At 38.3% G+C, this 11,881-nt stretch overlaps 1 pseudogene; it reads left to right on the forward strand.

The window, feature by feature from the left end:
* The first annotated feature begins 372 nt into the window (after window positions 1-372).
* On the forward strand, window positions 373-1,564 carry LOC147824401 (hsc70-interacting protein-like; annotated as a pseudogene).
* The last annotated feature ends 10,317 nt before the right edge of the window (window positions 1,565-11,881 follow it).

Raw genomic sequence — 11,881 nt, forward strand, 5'->3', positions numbered from 1 at the left:
CTAAATGGCTCCCCGGAAGAGCTAGTGGCTCCTGCCCGTCTGAAAGCGTCTACGTACACCGCTTGACCCTTGCTGGCAACTGGTTCAATAGTATAAGAATGTTTGTGTAGAGAGGCAGGCAAGAGCACGAACAGCCACACTTCTAGAAGGTTCCAGCCACTGCGCAGGAGCAGAGATAGAAGGTGTAGGAATGAGCAAGGGAAGGACCCAGGGTCACGAGGCCGTTGAGGGGAGGAGCCAGCGAATGGGGAGGTTCTAGTCTGTTCGGCCTCGCAGCAACCGCCCCCTTCTACGCTGTCTCGCGGAGCCAGCACCTGGGCTTGGGATCCAGTAGCAGCCTTCTGAGCAGCCACCGACCATAGTCCGCCGACAATGGATCCCCACAAAGTAAACGAGCTTGGGGCTTTCATGAAAATGTGTAAGCAAGATCCGAGCATCCTGCACACAGAGGAGATGCGCTTCCTGAGGGAGTGGGTGGAGAGCATGGGGGGGTAAAGTACCACCTGCTACTCATAAAGCTAAATCAGAAAAAAATATCAAGGAAGAAAAAACAGATAGTAAGAAGACGGAGGAAAACATAAAGACAGAAGAGCCATCAAGTGAGGAAAGTGATCTAGAAATCGACAATGAAGGTGTAATTGAACCAGACACTGATACCCCTCAAGAAATGGGAGATGAAAATGTAGAGATAACTGAGGAGATGATGGATCAAGCAAATGAAAAGAAAGGGCCTGCCACTGATGCTCTAAATGATGGTGAACTACAGAAAGCCATTGACTTGTTCACAGATGCCATTAAGCTGAATCCTCGCCTGGCCATTCTGTACGCCAAGAGAGCCAGTGTCTTCATCAAATTGCAGAAGACAAATGCTGCCATTCGAGACTGTGACAGAGCCATTGAAATAAATCCTGATTCAGCCCAGCCATACAAATGGCGAGGGAAAGCACACAGACTTCTGGGGCATTGGGAAGAAGCAGCCCAAGATCTTGCCCTTGCCTGTAAACTGGATTACGATGAAGATGCGAGTGCAATGCTGAAAGAAGTTCAGCCAAGGGCCCAGAAAATTGCTGAACATCGGAGAAAGTACGAACGAAAACGTGAAGAACAGAGAGATCAAAGAAAGAATAGAAAGGGTTAATTAAGAAGGCTCGAGAAGAGCATGAAAGATCCCAGAGGGAGGAAGAAGCCAGACGACAGGCAGGGGCTCAATATGGCTCTTTTCCAGGTGGCTTTCCTGGGGGGATGCCTCGTAATTTTCCAGGAGGGATGCCTGGAATGGGAGCTGGCATGGCAGGAATGCCAGGGCTCAATGAGATTCTTAGTGATCCAGAGGTTCTTGCAGCCATGCAGGATCCAGAAGTGATGGTGGCCTTCCAGGATGTGGCTCAGAATCCTGCAAACATGTCAAAATATCAGAGTAATCCAAAGGTTATGAATCTCATCAGTAAATTGTCAGCCAAATTCGGAGGTCAAGCGTAATGCTCATCTGACAAAGTCCTTTCTGAAAGAAAAACAACCTAGATCACTTAATGGATGTCACAATAATACAAAGCAGTGTACCTCTGACCATCTCATCAGGAGAGCTGGGGTGCTTTGAAGATAATCCCTGCCCCTCTGCACCAAATGCAGCTGAAGTGTTTTGTTTTGTTTTGTTTTCTTTTTGTATTAAATTCTTTTATTGGTACATTGTAGGTATACAACACAATTACATTTCTCATTGGGAATTGTACCTTTATATAATGCGTCTTGGTTCTTATTTTTTCCCCATTCCTAGCCCTCCCTTCACGCCCTCCACCCTTCCCTATTTACAAAGACTTTATTTTCATTTTTTCCATTTCTCATCATTTTTCCTTTCCCTTCTTTCCTTTCCCCTGTGCCTCCCACTACCCCTACCCCTTTGGACCTTTTCTTCCTATTTTACATTTTCGATTATTCATTCTAATCATTGGTACATTTTAGGTATACAATATAATGACATTCATCATTGGAAATTTGCACCTTTCCATAGTCTCTCTTGGTTCTTATTTTTCACCCTTGCCCAGCCCTCCCTTCAACCCCTCCAGCCCTCCCTATTTACAAAGATTTTGTTCCTATTTTTCCATTTTCTCATATTAATCCCATTCCCTTCTGTCCTTTCCCTTAGCACTCCCACTTCCTTCCTCTTTGCCCCTTTTCTTCCTATTTCACATGACCTATTATACATTTAGTCCTTATTTACACTTTCAGTTTCTCACACCAGAGAAACTATTTGGTATTTACACATCTGTGTCCTATTTATTTCACTTAAGAGTATTGCCTCAATGTGCATCCACTTAGCTATAAATGTCTCTAATTTCTCATTTTTTATGGCTGAGTAGTACTCCATTTCACACAAAAATCACATTTTCTTTATCCCATGTCCAGTTGATGGGCATTTGGGCTGTTTCCAAGTTTTAGCTATTACAAACTGTGCTGCTATGAACATGGGTGCACATATATCACTGTGGTATGATTCTTTTAATTCTTTGGGGAAAATCCCCAGCAGTGGAATAGTGGGGTCAAATGGGACTTCCAGTCCTAGTTCTTTGAGGTATCTCCATACTGATTTCCACAGTGGTTGCACCAGTCTACACTCCCACCAGCAGTGGAGCAGGGTTCCTCTTTCCCCACAGCCCCGCCAGCATTTGTTACTGGTTGATTTCATGATAGCAGCCATTCTTTCTGAAGTGAAGTGGAATCTCCGCATTGTTTTCATTTGCATCTCTCGAATGACCAGTGACATTGAACATTTTTTCATGTATTTATTTGCTATTTCTACTTCTTTGTGTGAGAAATGTCTGTTCATTTCAGATGCCCATTTTTGGATTGGGTCTTTAAATTTGGGAGGTCTGATCTTTTTAAGTTCTTTATAGATTCAAGATAGTAGACCTTTGTCTGAGGAAGAGCAGGTGAAGATTTTTTCCCACATTGTGAGTTGTCTCTTCACACTGCTGGTGGTTTCTCTTGCTGTGCAGAAGCTTTCTAATAAGAAGAGATCCCACTTGTTGATTGTTTGTGCTAGTTCATGGGCAACTGAGGTTTTGTTCATAAAATCTTTTCCTACACCGATGTCTGCAAGGGTTCTACCTAACCTCTGTTCCAACTGGTTCAGAGTTTCTATTTTAATATTTAGATCTTTAATCCATTTTGATTTTAGTTTAGTGCATGGTGAGAGATACAGGTCTAGTTTTAACCTTTGGCAAGTTGAAGCCCAATTTTTCCAGCACCACTTATTAAAGAGGCTATCTTTCCTCCAGTGAGGGTGTTTCACTCCTTTGTCAAAGATGAGATGGCTGAGTGTGTCTGGCGTTGTTTCTGCATCTTCTAATCTGTTCCACTGGTCCTCAAGCCTGTTTCTTTGCCAGTACCATGCTGTTTTTATCACAGTAGCTTTGTAGTATAGTTGCAGGTTGGGGATTGTGATGCCCCCTGCCATGTCTCTGTTAAATAGAATTGTTTTTGCTATTCTGGGTCTCTACTTGTTCCAAATGAATTTTTGGATTGTTTTCTCAAGGTCTATGAAGTATGCTGCTGGGATCTCAATTGGAATTGCATTAAATCTATATAGCAGTTTTGGAAGTATGGCCATTTTCACTATATTAATCCTTCCTACCCAGGAGCAGGGGATGTCTGTCCATTTTCTGATATCATCTTCAATCTCTTTTCAGAGTGCCATAGTTTTCAGAGAAGAGGTCTTTGATTTCTTTTGTTAGGATGATTCCTAGGTATTTCAGTTTTGGGATGCTATTGTGAAAGGAATTATTTGCCCTATTTCCCTCTCAGTAAGTCTGTCATTGGTGTAGAGGAAAGCTATTGATTTTTGTGTGTTGACCTTGTAACCAGCTACTTGACTGAGTTTGGTTATTAAGTCTAGAAGACTTTTGGTGGAGTTCTTGGAGTCTTCTATATAGAATATCATGTCATCTGCAAATAATGACAATTTGACTTCTTCATTTCCTATCTTCATTCCTTTTATTTCTTTCTCTTGTCTAATTGCCACAGCTAATGTTTCCAGAACTATATTGAACAAGAGTGGTGCTAGTGGACATCCTTGTCTTGTTCCTGATTTTAGTGTGAAGGATTTCAGTTTTTGATCATTTAGTATGATATTGGCTGTTGGTTTTTCATAGATGGCTTCCATCAGTTTGAGGTAGAGACCATCTATTCCAATTTTTTGTAGGGTTTTTATCATAAATGCATGTTGGATTTTGTCAAATGCTTTTTCTGCATCTATGGAGATAATCATATGGTTTTTGTCCTTGGCTCTGTTGATATAGTGTATTACATTAATTGATTTTCTTATATTGAACCATCCCTGCATCCCTGGGATGAATCCCACTTGATCAGGGTGTATGATCTTCTTGATGATCTTCTGCATTCTGTTTGCCAATATCTTATTAAGGATTTTTGCATCTATGTTCATTAGTGAGATTGGCCTATAGTTCTCCTTTTCAGTTGGGTCTTCTCTGCTTTGGGGATCAAGGTGATGCTTGCTTTCAGGAATGAATTTGGGAGTACTGCTTCCCCTTCAATTTCATTGAAGAGTTTAAACAGTAGTGGCAGCAGTTCCTCTCTAAATGTCTTGTAGAATTCAGCAGTGAAGCCATCAGGGCCCGGGCTTTTCTTAGGTGATAAATTTTTAATTACATTTTCAATTTCATTGGTTGATATTGGGTTGTTCAGAATTTTCAGGTCTTCTTCATTCAACTTTGGTACTTCATATGTATCTAGAAATCTGTCCATTTCTTCTGTGTTGTCCATCTTATTGGCATATAGGTTCTGGAAGTAGGTGTTGATGATCATCTGGATTTCTGCTGGGTCTGTTGTAGTTTCACCCTTTTCATTCCTAATTGCATGGATTTGGGCCTTTTCTTTCCTTTTTCTGACAAGGTTGACTAAAGGTTTATCAATTTTGTTGATTCTTTCAAAGAACCAACTCTTGGCTTCATTGATTTTTTTGTATCGTTCTCTTAGTCTCCATTGCATTGATTTCTGCTTTGATCTTTATAATTTCTTCCCTTGTATGAGCTTTGGGGTTGTCCTGCTCTTCTTTTTCTAGAAGCTTGAGGTTCAGCATCAGCTTGTTTATTTGGGCTCGTTCTGTTTTCCTAATATGCATATTCACTGCTATGAATTTCCCTCGTAAGACTGCTTTCATTGTGTCCCATAGATTCCGATATGTTGTATTGTCATTGTCATTTAATTGAAGGAACTGTCTGATTTCTTCTTTAATTTCCTCTGTGACCCATTGGTTATTCAGAAGTGTGTTGTTCAATTTCCATGTGTTTATGAAATTTTTTGAGTTTCTTTTGCTATGGATCTCCAATTTCATCTCACTATGGTCTGAAAATATACAGGGGATAACTTCAATTCCTTTGCACTTACTTAAACATGTTGTGTGTGTGAGTATGTGGTCTATTTTGGAGAATGACCCATGTGCAGCTGAGAAGAATGTGTATTCTGATTTTGTGGGGTGGAAGACTCTGTAAACATCTGTTAAGTTCATTTGTTCAAGAGCTCGATTGAGTTCTATTAGGAATGAAAAGGGTGAAACTACAACAGACCCAGCAGAAATCCAGAGGATCATCAATACCTACTTCCAGAACCTATACACCAATAAGATGGACAACACAGAAGAAATGGACAGATTCCTAGATACATATGAATTACCAAAGTTGAATGAAGAAGACTTGCCAAAGGTTAAAACTAGACCTGTATCTCTCACCATGCACTAAACTAAAATCAAAATGGATTAAAGATCTAAATATTAAAATAGAAACTCTGAACCAGTTGGAACAGAGGTTAGGTAGAACCCTTGCAGACATCGGTGTAGGAAAAGATTTTATGAACAAAACCTCAGTTGCCCATGAACTAGCACAAACAATCAACAAGTGGGATCTCTTCTTATTAGAAAGCTTCTGCACAGCAAGAGAAACCACCAGCAGTGTGAAGAGACAACTCACAATGTGGGAAAAAATCTTCACCTGCTCTTCCTCAGACAAAGGTCTACTATCTTGAATCTATAAAGAACTTAAAAAGATCAGACCTCCCAAATTTAAAGACCCAATCCAAAAATGGGCATCTGAAATGAACAGACATTTCTCACACAAAGAAGTAGAAATAGCAAATAAATACATGAAAAAATGTTCAATGTCACTGGTCATTCGAGAGATGCAAATGAAAACAATGCGGAGATTCCACTTCACTTCAGAAAGAATGGCTGCTATCATGAAATCAACCAGTAACAAATGCTGGCGGGGCTGTGGGGAAAGAGGAACCCTGCTCCACTGCTGGTGGGAGTGTAGACTGGTGCAACCACTGTGGAAATCAGTATGGAGATACCTCAAAGAACTAGGACTGGAAGTCCCATTTGACCCCACTATTCCACTGCTGGGGATTTTCCCCAAAGAATTAAAAGAATCATACCACAGTGATATATGTGCACCCATGTTCATAGCAGCACAGTTTGTAATAGCTAAAACTTGGAAACAGCCCAAATGCCCATCAACTGGACATGGGATAAAGAAAATGTGATTTTTGTGTGAAATGGAGTACTACTCAGCCATAAAAAATGAGAAATTAGAGACATTTATAGCTAAGTGGATGCACATTGAGGCAATACTCTTAAGTGAAATAAATAGGACACAGATGTGTAAATACCAAATAGTTTCTCTGGTGTGAGAAACTGAAAGTGTAAATAAGGACTAAATGTATAATAGGTCATGTGAAATAGGAAGAAAAGGGGCAAAGAGGAAGGAAGTGGGAGTGCTAAGGGAAAGGACAGAAGGGAATGGGATTAATATGAGAAAATGGAAAAATAGGAACAAAATCTTTGTAAATAGGGAGGGCTGGAGGGGTTGAAGGGAGGGCTGGGCAAGGGTGAAAAATAAGAACCAAGAGAGACTATGGAAAGGTGCAAATTTCCAATGATGAATGTCATTATATTGTATACCTAAAATGTACCAATGATTAGAATGAATAATCGAAAATGTAAAATAGGAAGAAAAGGTCCAAAGGGGTAGGGGTAGTGGGAGGCACAGGGGAAAGGAAAGAAGGGAAAGGAAAAATGATGAGAAATGGAAAAAATGAAAATAAAGTCTTTGTAAATAGGGAAGGGTGGAGGGCGTGAAGGGAGGGCTAGGAATGGGGAAAAAATAAGAACCAAGATGCATTATATAAAGGTACAATTCCCAATGAGAAATGTAATTGTGTTGTATACCTACAATGTACCAATAAAAGAATTTAATAAATAAAAAAAAAGAAGTTAGGAAGTTGTTAATTCTCTGTGCTAGTTCCCATGCTACTGAGGTTTTGTTCATAAAGTCTTGTCCTATGCCAATGTCTTCAAGAGCTCTACCTAAGTTATCTTCCAGCAAGTTTAGTGTTTGTTTCTTAATATTTAGATCTTTAATCCACTTCAATCATAGTTTAATGCATGGTGATAAGTATGGATCTAGTTTTAATCTTTGACAGGTTGAAATCCATTGAGGCCATACTCTTAAGTGAAATAAATAGGACACACCTGTGTAAATACTGAATAGTTCCTCTAGTGTGAGAAACTGAAAGTGTAAATAAGGATTAAAATGATTAAAATAAGTAATTGATACTTTGAAATAGGAAAAGGTCCAAAGGGGTAGGGGTGGTGCAAGGGGAAGTGGAAAGAGAAGAAGGGAAAGGAAAAATTATGGGAAAAGAAAAAAAATGGAAATGAAATCTATGTAAATAGGGAAGGGTGGAGGGGGTGAAGGGTGCACAGGTAATGGGGAAGAAAATAAGAACTAAGATACATCATGTACAGGTAGAAGTACCTAATGATAAATGTAAATGCATTGTATACCTAAAATGTACCAATAAAAGAATTTAAAAAAAAAAAAACAATGTAATTCCAGGGCTGGTGTTTAGCTCAGTGTTTCTGCCACCTGCCTCGCAAGTGCAAGGTCCTGAGTTTTATCTCCAGTACCAAACAAATAAAACAATGTGTTTCCATCTTATACCAGAAAAAATGGCAATCATTAAGAAATCAAACAATAACAAATGCTGGCACGGCTGTTGTGAAAAACAACCATCCTTCATTGTTGGTGGGAATGTAAACTAGTACAAACATTATGGAAATTGATATGGAGATTTTTCAAAGAACTGAAATTAGAAATCCCGTATGACCAATCTATCCCCCTTCCAGGTATCTTCACAAAAGAGCTTAAGACATCATACTATTATAGGTGACTAAGTCAGGTAAAAATATTACAGGCAGTTAAACAGGATTAGGCCCTTGAGGGATTCAGTAGGGAAGATGAGAACACATTACAACTGTGGCTGGAGGTGGATCTGTCGAAGGTGAGGCCTCAAGATAAAGACAAAATGACCAGGCCTACATATCTCCCCAAGGGATAAACAATATATTAAAGATTATACTATAACTGGTATCACCTGGTCCAGTAAAGACTAGATAGACATCAGTCACCCAAATGTGTAACCAGGACCTCCTGATCCATTCCTTCCTAAAAGGGTCCTTGTTCTTTCCATGTACACTTGCTATGTGACCTGCTTCCTTATTGGATCAATATTACCTAAGCGGCTATACTTATATGTTATTGGTTGATCATAGTTTTGCCCCACCTTGTGATTTTGCTCTATAAAATTCCTCTGTAAAGTGGGGTCTGTGGCAACCCACTTTCAGATCCCCTCCTTTCTCTCAGGAGCTATCTCTCTCAATAAATTTTTCCTACTCTTAAATTTCATTATTCCTTAGAATTGATTCTTCAATTTTGGGAAACACAAACTCAACATATCTGACATCTAGCAGGTTGAGAGTTTCTTATTTCTCTTACATCAATACTAAAGTGATACATTCATACCAATGTTTATAGCAGTACAATTTGTAATAGCTAGTCCTGGAAACAGCCTGCATACCCATCAACAGATGACTACATAAAGAAAATGTGGTATCTATGTATAATGGAATACTACTTAGCTATAAGGAATAACACACTTGAGACATTTGTGGGAAAATGGACACACCTGTAGAATATAATATTGAGTGAAATAAACCAGACACACAAACTTAAATATTATATGATATCTCTCATTTGAGTGAGGCAAAGTAAGAACAAAGGGAATAATAAAGGATGGATAGAAGGGGACAAGGGAATAGATCTCTTGTGATAGGGAAGTGCTCCAAAAGAAAAAGAGTGAAGGATGAGGATGATGGGGAGGGGAAATAAGTAGATTAAAGATATGCCATGTAAATGAAAAAATCTAATAAGCACTAACACAATTGTAATGGGAGACTTAATATACCACTGTCACAAATAGATCAACTAGACAAAAAATCAACAAATATCAGAACTGAACCAAACCTGTGAACAAATGGACTTAGTAGATGTCTACAGAGTGTTCCACCCCAAGATGTCAGAATACACTTTGTTCTCAGCTTCATATGGGGTGTTCTCCAAAATAGACCATATACTAAACCATAGAACATGCTTAGGTAAATACAAAGTAATTGAAATCATCCCATGCATATTATCTGACCATAGTGCAATGGAACTGGAAATCAATGGCAAAAGAAATCACAAAAACCTCATAGACACATGGATATTAAATAACACCCTCCTTAATAACCAATGGGTCACAGATGAAACTAAGGGAGGAATTAAACAATATCTACAATTAAATGATGATACCCCTACAACATACTGCAACATATGGGACACAATGAAAGCAGTCCTAAGATGGAAATTTATAGCAGTGAATTCTCACATCAGGTAAACAGAATAAGCTCAAATAAATAACCTAATGTTGAACCTCAAGCTTCTAGAAAAATAAAAACAAGGCTGAAGCTCATGCAAGAGAGGAAATTATAAGGATCAGAGGAGAAATAAATGCAATTGAGCCTAAGAAAACAATACAAAGAATCAATTAATCAGAGTTGGTTCTTTGAAACCTTTTTAAAAATTGATAAACCTTTAGCAAACCTTATTTAAAAAGGAAAGAAAAGACTCAAATTCATGCAATAAGGAATGAAAAGGATGAAATCACAACAGATCATCAATACCTACTTCAAAAACTTATACTCTAATAATATAGAAAACAGAGAAGAAATGGACAGATTCCTAGATATATATTAACTACCAAAGCTCAAAGAAAAAGATATTAAAATTCTAAATAACCCAATATCAGCCATTGAAATTGAAAATGTAATTAGAAACCTACTAACAAAGAAATGCCCAGGTCCTGATGGTTTCACTGCTGAATTCTCCAAAAAATTTAGAGAAGGTCTACTGCCAGTTATCTTCAAACTCTTTAATGAAATAGAAATAGAAGAAATACTCCAAAAATCATTCCTGGAAGCAAGGATTACCCTGATACCAAAAGCAGTGAAGAACCCAACCAAAAAAGAGAACTATGGGCCAATCTCCCTAATGAACATATATGCAAAAATTCTCAATAAGATGCAAACAGAATGCAGAAGATCATTAAGAAGATCATACACCCTGACCAGGTAGGATTCATCCCACGGATGCAGGGATGGTTCAACATTTGCAACTCAGTAAGTGTAATACACCATATCAACAAAGATAAAGACAAAAATCACATGATCATCTCAATTGATGCAAAGAAAGCATTTGACAAAGTCCAACACCCATTCATGATTTTTAAAAACCCTACAGAAAATTGATATAGATGGTCTTTATCTCAATCTGATACAAGCCATCTATGACTAACCAACAGCCAATATCATACTAAATGGACAATAATTGAAAGTTTTCACACCAAAATCAGGAACAAGACAAGGATGTCTACTGTCACCACTTTTATTCAATATTTTTCTGGAAATGTTAATCAGAGCAATCAGACAAGAGAAAGAAATAAAAGGATAGAAAATAGGAAAGGAAGAATTTAAACTATCATTATTTGCAGATGACATGATAGTCTATATAGAAGACCCCAAAAACTCCACCAAAAGACTTGTAAATTTAATAACCAAATTCAGTAGCATAGCTGTATATAAAGTTAACACTCAAAAATCAATAGCTTTCCTTTACATGAACAACAAACTCACTGACAGAGAAATCTGGGAAATAGTACCTTTCACAGTAACATTGAAAAAAAATGAAATACCTAGGAATTAGGTATTAATTATATTAATAATAAAGGAACTAAAAGACCTCTACATTGAAAACTACAGTACTCTGAAAAAGGTGATCAAAGAGGATGGCTGGGTAGGAAGAACCAATATAGTGAAAATGGCCATACTTCCAAAATTATTATACAGATTTAATGCAATCCTGATCAAAATCCTAGCAGCATGTCTCACAGAATTAGAGAAAATAATTCTAAAATTCATTTGTAACCAGAAGACACATAGAATAGCAAAGGCACTTCTGAGCAACAAAGGCAAGGCAGGGGACATCACAATCCCTGACTTGAAATTATACTACAGGTCTACTGTGATAAAAACAGCATGGTAATGGCAAAAAAACAGACCTGAAGATCAATGGAACAGACTAGAAGACACAGAAACAACCCCAAACACACTCAGCTACCTTATCTTCGACAAAGGGGCCAAACACAGCCACTGGAAGAAGGATAGCCTTTTCAATAACTGGTGCTAGAAAAACTGGCTTTCTGCATGCCAAAGACTAAAACTAGACCCATGTCTCTCATCATGCACTAAACTAAAATTGAAATGAATCAAAGGTCTAAATATTAAAACAGAAACACTAAATTTGCTGGAAGAAAGAATAGGGAGAGCTCTTGAGGACAAAGGGGTAGGCCAAAACTTTATGAACAAAACCATAACTGCATGGGAAATAATACAATCAACAACTGGGATCTCACCCTATTAAAAAGCTTTTGCACC

Source organism: Heterocephalus glaber, unplaced genomic scaffold (genome assembly GCF_053883595.1).
Source record: "Heterocephalus glaber isolate CG9 unplaced genomic scaffold, H.glaber_assembly_v1.0 deba00001545, whole genome shotgun sequence".
Classification (NCBI taxonomy): domain Eukaryota; kingdom Metazoa; phylum Chordata; class Mammalia; order Rodentia; family Bathyergidae; genus Heterocephalus; species Heterocephalus glaber.